The sequence below is a fragment of the Neovison vison genome, chromosome 12, assembly GCF_020171115.1.
Source record: "Neovison vison isolate M4711 chromosome 12, ASM_NN_V1, whole genome shotgun sequence".
In the NCBI taxonomy this organism is placed as follows: domain Eukaryota; kingdom Metazoa; phylum Chordata; class Mammalia; order Carnivora; family Mustelidae; genus Neogale; species Neogale vison.
Window position 1 is genome coordinate 15177040 of NC_058102.1, and position 12977 is coordinate 15190016.

At 40.3% G+C, this 12977-nt stretch overlaps 1 pseudogene; it reads right to left on the reverse strand.

The window, feature by feature from the left end:
• Positions 1-7126: 7126 nt before the first annotated feature.
• On the reverse strand, positions 7127-8385 carry LOC122891637 (annotated as a pseudogene).
• Positions 8386-12977: the final 4592 nt, after the last annotated feature.

The window sequence follows — 12977 nt, forward strand, 5'->3', positions numbered from 1 at the left end:
CTTGGGTTATTCAGGGCTCTTTTCCCTCTAAGAGAAAGCAGCCCATCTTAGGTGTGGATTTCTCCTCCAACCTAGGTCCCAGAATGAAGACATGGCAGGGCTGACCAGGGAATAACATGTGAGACAGAGGAAAAGGAAGCCTTTGTGGTTGTAACACATTGAGATTTTGGAGTTGTTTATTTCCAATGCAGACTTTAGTAATTCATCACTTACACATAACACCTGATGCTCATCACAAGTGCCCTTCTTAATCTCCATCACCTGTGTCATCCATCACCCCCCACCCACCTCCTGTCCAGGAACCATCAATTCCTTCTTTATAGTGTAGAGTCTGTTCCTAGGTTTGCCCCTCTTTCCCACCGCCGCCCCCCACTATGTTCATTTGTTTTGTTCCTTAAATTTCACATATGAGTGAAATCACGTGGTATTTGTCTTTCTTTCATGGACTTATTTTGCTTAGCATAGCACTATCTGGTTCCATCCACATCATTCAAATGGCAAGATCTCATTCTTTTTACATCTGAGTAATATTCCATTGTATATGTGTGTGTGTGTGTGTGTGTGTGTGTATAACATATATCGCATATATCACATCTTCTTTATCCACTCATCCATCAATGGAATTTAGACTCTTTGGGCTCTTTCCATAATTTGGCTATTGCAGATAATGCTGCTATAAACATCAGGGTGCATGTATGAGATTTTGGGGTTGTTTGTTATCTCACATAACCTGCAAAGAGTAGAGTAAATCATCAAGTGTCAGAGTCACCCAAGGGAATCAAACAGAGGCTTGAAAAGAAGTACAGTACAAACATAGAACAGACACAGCTTTCTGGAACAAGATAAGAAATTAAACATAAACATATAAAGAAGTTTATACTCAAACCCACAGAAAAGTCAGTGACGATGAAGATGATTGAATCACTGTGAGTGAGCTTGATATAATATTGATATTATATCAAGCATCTACCTCCACTCATACCGTAGATGGATGTCCCCAAGGAAGAAGACTGAACCGGACAGACCCCTAGGCCCTAATCGGACCCATTGCTTTGGTTTCCAGGTATCTCACCTCAGAGGCCTGGTTTCCAATATCAGCATATGGGGGTTTCCTGAGGCACCAATCAGAACAAATCTCATCTCCACATTGAATCTAAGAATGGGAAAATATTCATTCTTTACAAGCTTTATGGAGTAATTTACGAAAAATGACTTGTGAACTAATCATAAGATATTCTTGACAAATTCCAAAAAATAAGTATCCACAATCTCTGACTATAATGCAACTAATTTAGATATTAATTTTTAAAAATAAAACAAAAAGTCACACACTTGCATGTTGAAAAACATAATTTTTTAAAAAAAATTTTGTTTATTTATTTGACAGACAGAGATCACAAGTCACAAGGCAGAGAGGCAAGCAGAGAGAGAGAGGAAGCAGGCTCCCTGCCGAGCAGAGAGCCCGATGCGGGGCTTGATCCCAGGACCCTGAGATCATGACCTGAGCAGAAGGCAGAGGCTTTAAACCACTGAGCCACCCAGGTGCCCCAAAAAACATACTTTTAAATAGCTCCAGCACAAAGAAATCCTAACGAAAACTAGAAAATATTTAGAACTGAACAGTAACACTACTTGTCAAAATTAACAAGATATGGCTAAGGAGTATTTAGAGGAACATGTATAGTACCCTAAATGCATATATTGTAAAAGAATAAAGGGTAAAAAGTAATTAGCTTAACATCTAACTTTAGAAGATAGGAAAAAAGAAATAAATATAAAAGCAGAAATTCATAAAGAACACAACATGGACGGGACTGGAAGAGATTATGCTGAGTGAAATAAGTCAAGCAGAGAGAGTCAATTATACGGTTTCACTTATTTGTGGAGCATAACAAATAGCATGGAGGACAAGGGGCGTTAGAGAGGAGAAGGGAGTTGGGGGAAATTGGAAGGGGAGGTGAACCATGAGAGACTATGGACTCTGAAAAACAATCTGAGGGGTTTGAAGGGGCAGGGGGTGGGAGGTTGGGTTACCAGGTGGTGAGTATTATAGAGGGCACGGCTTGCATGGTGCACTGGGTGCGGTGAAAAAATAATGAATACTGTTATGCTGCAAATAAATAAAAAATAAATTTTAAAAAATGTTGAAATGAAAAAAAAAGAATGAACACAAAACAGAGAGGCTCAACAAAAGATTTTTTTTAAAGATTTTATTATTTATATATTTATTTAGGTGGGTAGGGGCAGAGGGAGAGGGAAAGAGAGAATCCCAAGCAGACTCCACTCTGAGTGCTGAGCCCAATGTAGGGCTTGATCTCACCACCCTGAGATCATGATCTGAGCTGAAACCAAGAGTCAATGGTCAACTGACTGAGCCACACAGGTGCCCCTAAAAGGGTTTTTTTTTTTTCCAGGATTAATAAAATTGACAAATCTCTGGGAAAAAACAAGTAAGAAAAAAACAAGAAAACACAGATAAATACTATTAGGGTCATAAAAGGGAAATAAATCTAATTTTGCATTCTTTTAGGATATAGAAAAAGAGGAAATATTTTCCAAGTCATTGTATAGTGTCTACATAAATATCATATACATCAAAGAGAGGCAATAGCAATAAAAGACTGAAAAATTATAGATCAATATCAATAATGATCACAAATGCAAAAATTCTAAACAAAATTTAACAAACTGACTCCAGCAACGAATAAAAGACATATTTGATTATTACAAAATTGGGTTCATTCCAGGAATTCAAGATTGGTTTACCTTTTAAAAATATTTTAATATACCAAGGCAACAAATTAAGGGTGAAAAAAACCATACTATCATCTCAAGAGAAGTAGGAGAATGATTTAATAGAGGAATTAATTTAGATTATGGTTTGGAGGAAAAAATTCTTTACAACAAAATAGAAAGAAAAAAACCTCTTTAGCCATATAAAGTTTCTCTAGAGGAAAAAAGGTATAGCAAAAATTCATGCTTAATATTAGTGAGATATAAAGGGGTGCCTGGCTGGCTCACTTGGTGGAGCAAGCAACTCTTTTTTTTTTTTGCCTTTAAAAAAAAAATTATTATTAATTTATATCATTCACCATACAGGGGCTCCTGGGTGAGTCATTAAGCATCTGCTTTCAGCTCAGGTCATGATCCCAGGGTCCTGGGATCAGGCCCTACATCAGGCTCCCTGCTCAGCGGGAAGCTGGCTTCTCTTCTCTCACTCCCCATGCTTGTGTTTCCTCGCTCTCTGTGTCTCTCTCTGCCAAATAAATAAATAAAATCTTAAAAAAAAATTAGTCACCATACACTACATTATTAGTTTGGATGTATTGTTCCATGATTCATTGTGTCTAACACACAGTGCTCTGTGCAATACATGCCCTCCTTAATACTCATCACCAAGCTTGCCCATCCCCCTAACCACCTCCCCTCTAAAACCCTCAGTTTGTTTCTCGGGAGTCCCTTGCTCTCATGGCTCATCTCCCCCTCCAATATCCCCTTCACTTCATTTTTCCCTTCCTTCTCCTATTGTCCTCCAGGAGCACCCAACTCTTGATCTCAGGGTTGTAAGTTTGAGCCCCACATTGGACATAGAAAAATAGTGAGATTTTAAAATATAAAAATTCTTTTAAGATCAAGAACAAGGGTTCTATTATCATGGCACTAGAGGTTCTGACCAGTGAAGTAAGATAAGAATAAGACATAAAATAGATAAGGTTGAAAAAAAAGAAACAAAACTATCCTTGTTTGCTGATGATAGGATTATCTACACACAATACTCTGAAGAATCCAAAGATAAAGTTTAGAAATTAATAAGTGGTTTGAGATGCCTGAGTGGCTCAGTCTGTTAAGCGTCTGCCTTCGGCTCAGGTCATGATCCCAGGGTCTTGGGATCGAGCCCCACATTGGGCTCCTTGCTCAGTAAGAAGCTTGCTTCTCTACCTCCCACTGCCCCTGAGCTCTCTCTCTTCTCTTTCTGACAAATAAATAAAAATAAAGGAAAAAAATTAGTAAGAGAAAAGTTTCTAGTTATGAAATCAGTACGCAATAGTAAATTGCATTTGTACATATCAGTAACAAAGAGATTTACAACAGCAATAAAAACTAGAAAGAGATCCAACAAAAGACATGTAAGGCCTCTATGGAGAAGATTATAAATCTAATGTTAGAAGACATTAAGGAAGACTATTAAGTAGATTAAACAAGAAAGCTGTTAGACTGAGATGGCTTTAATGCCTTAGTAGCCTACGTAAGCAAACCCAAACTTTTGCCTATAATGCCTCAAAGTTAAAAAACTGAAACCCAAGGTCAACCAAGGACAGCTACTAGCTCTCCCAGGTAACGCAGCCTCTTACAGCCAAGTCATTCTCTTGCTTTGCTTCTGCCTCTTCTCTGTTAAGTTTTTCTTGTAGCTCTTATTGGTGAAGCCCTCCTAACTGTTTCCAGTTTGGCATTGCCCAATTTGAATTGATTTTTGCTCCAATAAACTTTATAAATTGTAATATGCTTCAGTTTATCTTTCAAGAAGACCACATAAGTGGAGAAACATATATAATAGATGTGAGGGGTATGTGTGATCAAGTAAGCAAATTCTTGCTTTCAAACGTTATATGAAAACAGGAAAAAGGAGAGCAAGGTAAAAATACATGCCCTATCAGATAGTCATTGAGACAAACAATCCAATAGAAACAGAATAAACAGCCTTGAAACAGACTCTAACATGTATGGAAACTGGATTTGTTGCAGTGATTATCAGTTGCAATGTCACCAACTACCCAGTACCTCATGTCTTAAAACTACAGCAACCATTTTATAATTTCTGATGATTCTGTGAATTGCCTGGCCAGTCCTACTGTTGGTCTCACTTTGACTCAGTCATTCCAACTGCATTCAGGTGGTCACTGGACCCAGACGGCAATTCCAATAAGACTGCTCTCCCATGGCCAGCGTGCTGTCTGGGGTTCCGTTCTCTTCCAGATGACCCCTCCTGATTTGTTCGAGCTAGTAGCCAGGCCAGCCCAGATTCTAGGGGAAAAGAAACAGGCCCTAGCTCTTCATGGATAGAGCAGAATATTTATAAGGAGGTAAAGAACTGATCAGAGCCTTCTTTGGAGATGACCGAACACAACTGGAGTTGCAGCCTAGTGAGAAATGGAGGGCATCTACAATGGGTTATGTATGTTAAATAAAATGTAATTGGAACTATACCTCATACAACAGAAAAAAAATTACAGGTGGATTCAAGGCTTAATTGTGGAAAGTCAAACTGTAAAACTTCTAGGAAAAAAAAAAAAAACAAGAGAATATATTTAAGACCTGGGAAGAGGGGTGCCTTGTAGCTGTCGGTTGAGTGTCCAACTCTTGATTTCAATTTTCAGTCATGATCTTGGGGTCCTGGGTCCCTGCTCAGCAGGGAGTCTGCTTCTTTCACTTACCTCTGCCTCTCCCCCCTTGTGTGCTTGTGTGTTCTCTCACTCTTTCAAATGGGTAAATAAATCTTTAAAAGGAAAAACAAAAAAGACCTTGGAAAAGAAGAGGATCTCTGAAGCAAGACCCAAACAGGCACAACCTCTAAAAGAAAAGATTGGTTAGGGACACCTGGGTGGCTCAGTTGGTTGAGCGGCTGCCTTCGACTCAGGTCATGATCCCAGAGTCCTGGGATCGAGTCCCACATCGGGCTCCTTGCTCGGCAGGGAGCCTGCTTCTCCCTCTGCCTCTGCCTGCCACTCTATCTGCCTGTGCTCGCTCTCTCTCCTCTCTCTGACAAATAAATAAATAAATAAAATCTTTAAAAAAAAAAAAAAGAAAAGATTGGTTAAACTCAACCACGTTAAAATGCAGAATTTCTGTTTATCAGAGGATCATGAGAAAAATGAAAAGACGGAATGCATACTGGGAAAAGATATTAGCAACACATACAACTGACAGAGGGCTATTGTCCAAAATGTATGAAAGATTCCAAATTTTCTTTCCCATTTTTTAATTTATTCATTTGACAGAGAGAAACACAGCAGGAGAGGAAACACAAGCTTGGGAAGTGAGAGAGGGAAAAGCAGGGAGCCTGATGTGGGGCTCGGTGTAGGGCTTGATCCCAAGATGCAGGATCATGAACTGAGCTGAAGACAAACACCTAACCACTGAGTCACTCAGGTGCCCCAGATTGCAAATTTTCAATAGGGAAAAGACAACACAATTTGTAATGGGCACAAGACTGGAATCAGAAACTTCAGAGAGGAGAAAAACACAAAACCAATGGGAAATGAACATGAAATGATTCTCATCTTTATTATTTGAGGAACTGCAAATCAAAACTAAAATGGTATATTTTTGGCACACCTGCTGGCCCAGTTGGTAGAGCATGTGACTCCTGATCTCAGGGTCATTAGTTCAAGCCCCACCTTGGGCATGGAGCCTACTAAAATAAAATAAAATGAGATTTTTACATCTATCCAACTGGCAAAGATTTTAAGTCCTCACAATATCAAATTTGATTGGAGATAAGGAGCAAGAGGTACTCATATACTCTGCTAGTCAAAGTAAGTAGATATTACCTGTTTGGAAAAGTTTGACATTAATTAATAATTTCAAGGATACACATATCCTGTGATCCAGCAATTCCAGTTCCAGATATATTTTCTAAAGAAACTCTTATATACAAATATCAGAAGACAAAATATTTATAGAAACACTGTTTTGTAATAAAAAAATAAAATGTACATAAATCTATTGATTAGAGAACGGATAGATTGTGGCTTATTCTTTTTGTTTGTTTGTTTAATTTAAGACAGGGAATACTGTATTCAAACCCATCAGAGACATGGACAACTTGGGTCTGTAACAAAGTGTTGTGTTTTAAAGCACAGATCAGTAATTGTATGTCAAATTAAGTAATCAGAGCACTTTTCTTTCTTCTTTTTTTTTTTAAAGATTTTATTTATTTATTCGACAGAGATCACAGGTAGGCAGAGAGGCAGGCAGAGAGAGAGGAGGAAGCAGGCTCCCCGCTGAGCAGAGAGCCTGATTCGGGGCTCGATCCCAGGACCCTGGGATCATGACCCCAGCCGAAGGCAGAGGCTTAACCCACTGAGCCACCCAGGCACCCCCAGAGCACAACTTTTCAATGTTCAAAACAGAATAAGCTTCCCTATAAAAGCAGCACCTTTGTGACATTTCCTTCTCCTTCACCCTCTCCTTCAACAGAATCCACACCAACCTCCTCATAATCCTTCTCAAGGGCAGCCATGTCCTCACAGGCCTCAGAAAACTCTCCTTCTTCCATGCCCTCCCCCATGTACCAGTGAACAGAGAGACACATGGCATGCATCAGGTCAAACTTGTGGTCCAGGTGAGCCCAGGCCTCAGCAATGGCTGTGGTGTTGCTCACAGCTCGCTGGACTTTGGCCAGATCTCCACCAGGTACCACAGTGGGAGATTGGTCATTTATGCCCACTTTGAATGATACTGGGTGGTATGCTTGGTTTTGGTGATGGCAATGGCAGCATTGACATCTTTGGGAACCATGTAGCCACAGTACATCAGGCAACCAGCCATGTATTTGCTATGGTGAGGGTCACATGTCACCATCTGGTTGGCTGGCTCAAAGCATGCATTGGTGATCTCTACTACAGAAAGCTGTTCGTGGTAGGCTTTCTCAGCAGAGATGACAGGGGCATTCATGGCCAGAGGGAAGTGGATGCAGGGATGGGGCTCCAGGTTCGTCTGGAATACTGTCAGATCAACATTCAGGCTCCATCAAATCTGAAGGAAGCTGTGATGCAGGGCACAATTTGACCTATCAACCTATTTAGATTAGTGTAGATTGGGTGTTCAATATCGAGGTTTCAATGACAGATGTCATAAATGTCTACCACGAAAGCATGGAAACCTGGGGGGCTGGGTAAATAGAGAACTCCAGCTTGGACTTCCTACCATAATCAACAGAGAGATGTTCTATCACCAGGGAGGTGAACCTGGAACCAGGTGCCCCCTCCAAAGCTGAAGAAAACCAAGAAGACCTGAAGACCTGTGCCCTGGTCATCCATCTTACAAATTCTGTCACTGATCTCTTTGCCAATGGGGTAGTGCCCTCGGGTGTAGTTACTGGCACTATCTTCCTTGCCTGTGATGAGCTGCTCAGGGTAAAAGAGCTGGCTGTAGGTGCCAGTATGAACTTCATCAATGACTGTGGGTTCCAGGTCTACAACACATTCTTGCCAGCACCTGTCTCACTGAAGAAGGTGTTGAAGGAGCAAGTCCTCCATCAATGGTCTTGTCACTTGGCATCTGGCCATCTGGATGAATGCCGTGTTCCAGGTAATAGAGCTGCCAGTAGGCACTGCCAATCTGGGCACCAGCCTGGCCAACGTGGATAGAGATGGAGTCATGCATGGTTGCTGCTTTGTATCTGCCGATGTGGCTTGTTCTTTAACTTGAATACTGTGCAGCAGTAATAATCAGTAGCCTTGGCTACATTTCAAAAGCATAAGGTGAGTAACAAAAACAAGTCACAGAAGCCTAGGTTCTGTATGATTCGACTTTAAAAAGTTCAGGAATACAGAAAATTAAACAATATACTGATTGGGGATTGATAGGTGATAAAATAGTAAAGAAAAGTAGGGCAATGGACAAGCATAAAGTTCAGAGTCATGGTTACCTCTGGGCAGAAGGGAAGGGGGAGAGATCAAGGAGACACACCGAATAACTTGGCTCCAAAGGCACAGGTCATCATTCATCTTAAAATTAGAGGTTGAACATTCATTCCCAATTCCTTCACACCATAATGCCATTAATAATAATGACAATCATTATTATAATTATTATTATAATAAATAAAACTAGATATTGAATAGATGGATGTTTGAGGTATTATTTTTTAACCTTTTCACATCTGTTACACTTCCTCCTTTTTATATATTCAGTATCCAATAAAAATAATTTAAAAAATTAAAGTCTTTTTTAAAAAATAGTTTATTTATTTGAGAGAGAGAGAGCACAAGAAGGGGAGAGAGCAGGGGGCGGGGGAGAGGGGGAGGGAGAAGCAGACTCCCTGCTGAGCAGGGAACCTAATGCAGGGTTAGATCCCAGGACCCTGAGATCACAAGCTGACCCAAAGGCAGAGGCTTAACCCACTAAGCCACCCAGGCACCCCATAAGAGTAACATTTTAAAACAAAGAGATTAGATTCCCTCATCTTTGTTTCTCAAAAACACTATACAAAAGAGCAGTTTGAATTTGTTTTTTCAACCTTCTAGTTTGCACCACCTTCAGCAGGCACCCAAAGGGAGTGAGAAAATAAGCCATGGGGCTATCTGGGAGAAGTTTCTGGAACCAAGGGTAGAATGGAGAGGGAAAAAATAAATTGAGCTTTGTTCCAGATATCCATAGTTAATCAGACCCACCAAGAAGGCAACAGTAAATCATTTCAAGTGACTTGTGTCAGGTCTATGTAGGACATTCATCCCACCTCCCTCCACTGTCCCTCTCACCCCACATCTTGGCTTACACTGATCTTCTTATGGTTAAGATACTGGGTTGCATTACAAAGCCCTCACCCATTAACTTGACACAATAAAATTAAATTAAATTAAAATACTTGACACAATAAGCTTCATGTCTAATCACCACTACCTAATTCCCATGATCCCCAGGCTAGGTATCAAGAGCTACGTTTGATGGGAAATGAAAGTCCTATGTTCCCGTTACTTCTCAAATTTGCTTCACTCTCACATACCTCATCCTTTCTTGCCAAGAGTGGTCTCCTTGCTTGGTCCAGTCAATTCTCCTCTCTGCTGCCAGAGATGCCTCTTTTCTTAAAATATGAATCAGCTTAATCCCCTGCTTAAAAGCCTTATCTAATTCCCTTAAGCTCCAGGAAGTGTCCACAATCCTTGCTTTGGTAGATAGGATGTGTTCCTAACTAACTTTAGGCTATGCCCTCCCTCTTTCTCTCATTTTCTCTTTCCTCCAGGCTCAGTGAATGGGCCCTTCTCATTTCCTGTATATACCATGCCCCTGTGCCTTTGTACATGCTCTTCCCTCTGCCTGGACTGTGTGTTCTTCCTGCACTTGCACTAAAGCAACGGAACCTACAGATTCTACAAGCCATAGCTCAAAGGTCAGAAAGCAACTTCTCTTGTGCCTCTGATAGAAATTACTGCTCAACCATAGCACTTCCGTCTTACAGAGAGCCTGAAAAGTTAGAAAACATGGGATACATTTATTTTTAAATAGGATGTGCACATTTTCAAAGAATGTACTCAATAAATTTTTCTTCCATATTCAGACTCCTTTTCAGGTGAAGTGGCACTAGATTTAAAGCAAAAGTTGTTTTTTTAAAAAGATTTTATTTATGTATTAGATTGAGAGAGACAGGGAGAGAGTGAGTACAAGCAAAGGGAACAGGAGGCAGAGAAAGAGAAGCACACTTCCCCCTGGGCAGGGAGCACAAGGTGGGTCTCAATCCCAGGACCCTGGGATCATGACCTGAGCCAAAGGCCACCCAGGTGTCCCTACAGCAAAAGTTTTGATGTTTTTTCTAAAAAGAATACAACAGGGTACCTGGATGGCTCAGTCGTTAAGCATCTGCCTTTGGCTCAGGTCTTGATCCCCGAGTTCTGGGATCGAGCCCCACATCGGGCTCCCTGCTTGGCGGGGAGCTTGCTTTCCCTCTCCCACTCCCCCTGCTTGTGTTCCTACTCTCGCTGTCTCTCTCACTGTCAAATAAATAAATAAAATCTTTTAAAAAAATAAATTTAGGGGCGCCTGTGTGGCTCAGTGGGTTAAAGCCTCTGCCTTTGGCTCAGGTCATGATCCCAGGGTCCTGGCATCAAGCCCTGAATCAGGCTCCCTGCTCCACGGGAAGCCTGCTTCTCTCTCACCCACTACCCCTGCTGTGTTCCCCCTCTCACTGTATCTTTCTCTCTCGAATAAATAAATAAAAATCTTTTTAAAAATAAAATAAATAAATAAATTTAAATCATTTAAATTTTTATTTTAAATTTTAAATTAAAATATTTATTTTATTAAATAAATTTTAAATAAATAGAATGAAAACTAAAAGAATACAATGATTATACAATAAACAATCCTAAAGTCTGAAAACACCAGAAAAATATGTATTTTTTTCTGTCTACATGTCCCTCTTCCTTAACCAGGCTATGTACTCCTGAAGTATTGATGCTTTCTTATTCTGCTAGCTCCTGACACATGTCCTGACACATGATAGACAGACAATAATTGCCTGAGAAATGAGTAAAATAATACATAAGGTCAGGAAAAAAACAGTTAAACAAGTAATACATTTTATTTAGAAATAGTTATCAAGACATTCCTCTGTTACAGAGTGGAAATATAAATGTATAATGTTGTCTCGAACAAACAGTGCTTGGACTAATAGAATTTTCCCTTTGTGAAAAGGTCCTAAATTATTGCTGTCCTTTGGAACTCACAGTGTAATGAGTGTGTGATAGTGTATTTTTTTTAAATTTTAATTCAATTAGCCAACTTACAGTACATCATTAGTTTCAGATGTAGTGTTCAATAACTTATCAGTTGCATAACACCCAGTGCTTATCATGTCATGTGCCCTCCTTAATGCCCATCACCCAGTTACTCCATCTTCCCAAGCACCTCCCTTCTAGCAACCCTCACTCTGTTTCCTATAGTTTAGAGTCGTTCATGGTTTTTCTTCCTCCCTGATGACTTCCCATTCTGTTTTCCCTTTCTTTCCCTATGGTCCTCTGCCGTGTTTCTTACATTCCACATATGAGTGAAACTGTATGACAATTGTCCTTCTCTGGTTGACTTATTTCGCTCAGCACAATACCCACAGTTCCTTCCACATTGATGTAAATGTTAAGTATTCATCCTTTCTGATGGCTGAGTAATATTCTATTGTGTATATCATATCTTTTTTTTTTTAAGATTTTATTTATTTATTTGAGAGAGAGACAGTGAGAAAGAGCATGAGCAAGGAGAAGGTCAGAAGGAGAAGCAGACTCCCCATGGAGCTGGGAGCCTGATGTGGGACTCGATCCCGGGACTCCGGGATCATGACCTGAGCCGAAGGCAGTCGTCCAACCAGCTGAGCCACCCAGGCGTCCCTATCATATCTTCTTTATCCATCCATCTGCAATGGACATCTGGGCTCTTTTGATAGTTTGGTTATTGTGAACATTGCTGCTATGAACACTGGGGTGCAGGTGCCCCTTCGGATCACTACATTTGTATCTTTGTGGTAAATACCTAGTCGTGCAATTGTTGGGTCGTAGGGTAGCTCTATTTTCAACTTCTTGAGGAACCTCCATACTGTTTTCCAGAGCTGTACCAGCTCCCATTCCCACCAATAGTATAAGAGGGTTCCCCTTTCTCCACACCTTCACCAACATTTGTTATTTCCTGACTTGTTAATTTTAGCCATTCTAACAGGTGTGAGGTGGTATCTCATTGTGGTTTTGATTTGTATTTCCCTGATGCCAAGGGATGTTGAGCATTTTTTCATTTTTCATTTTTTTCTGTTAGCCATTTGTATGTCTTCTTAGGAGAAATGTCTGTTTATGTCTTCTTCCCATTTCTTGGTTGGATTATTTCTTTTTGGGGTGTGTGTTTCATAAGCTCTTTATAGATCTTGCATACTAGCCTTTTATCTGATATGTCATTGGCAAATATCTTCTCCTTTCTGTAGGTTGCCTTTTAGTTTTGCTGACTGTTTCCTTTGCTGGATAGTGTATTCTTTTTTTTTTTTTTAAGATTTTATTTATTTGACAGGCAGAGATCACAAGTAGGCAGAGAGGCAGGCGGAGAGAGAGGAAGAAGCAGATTCCCCGCCAAGCAGAGAGCCCAATGCAGAGCTCGATCCCAGGACCTTGAGATCATGACCTGATCTGAAAGCAGAGGCTTTAACTCACTGAGCCACCCAGGCGCCCCTGGATAGCATATTCTTATTACTGCATCATGGCTATATGTACTGTGCAATACTCAGA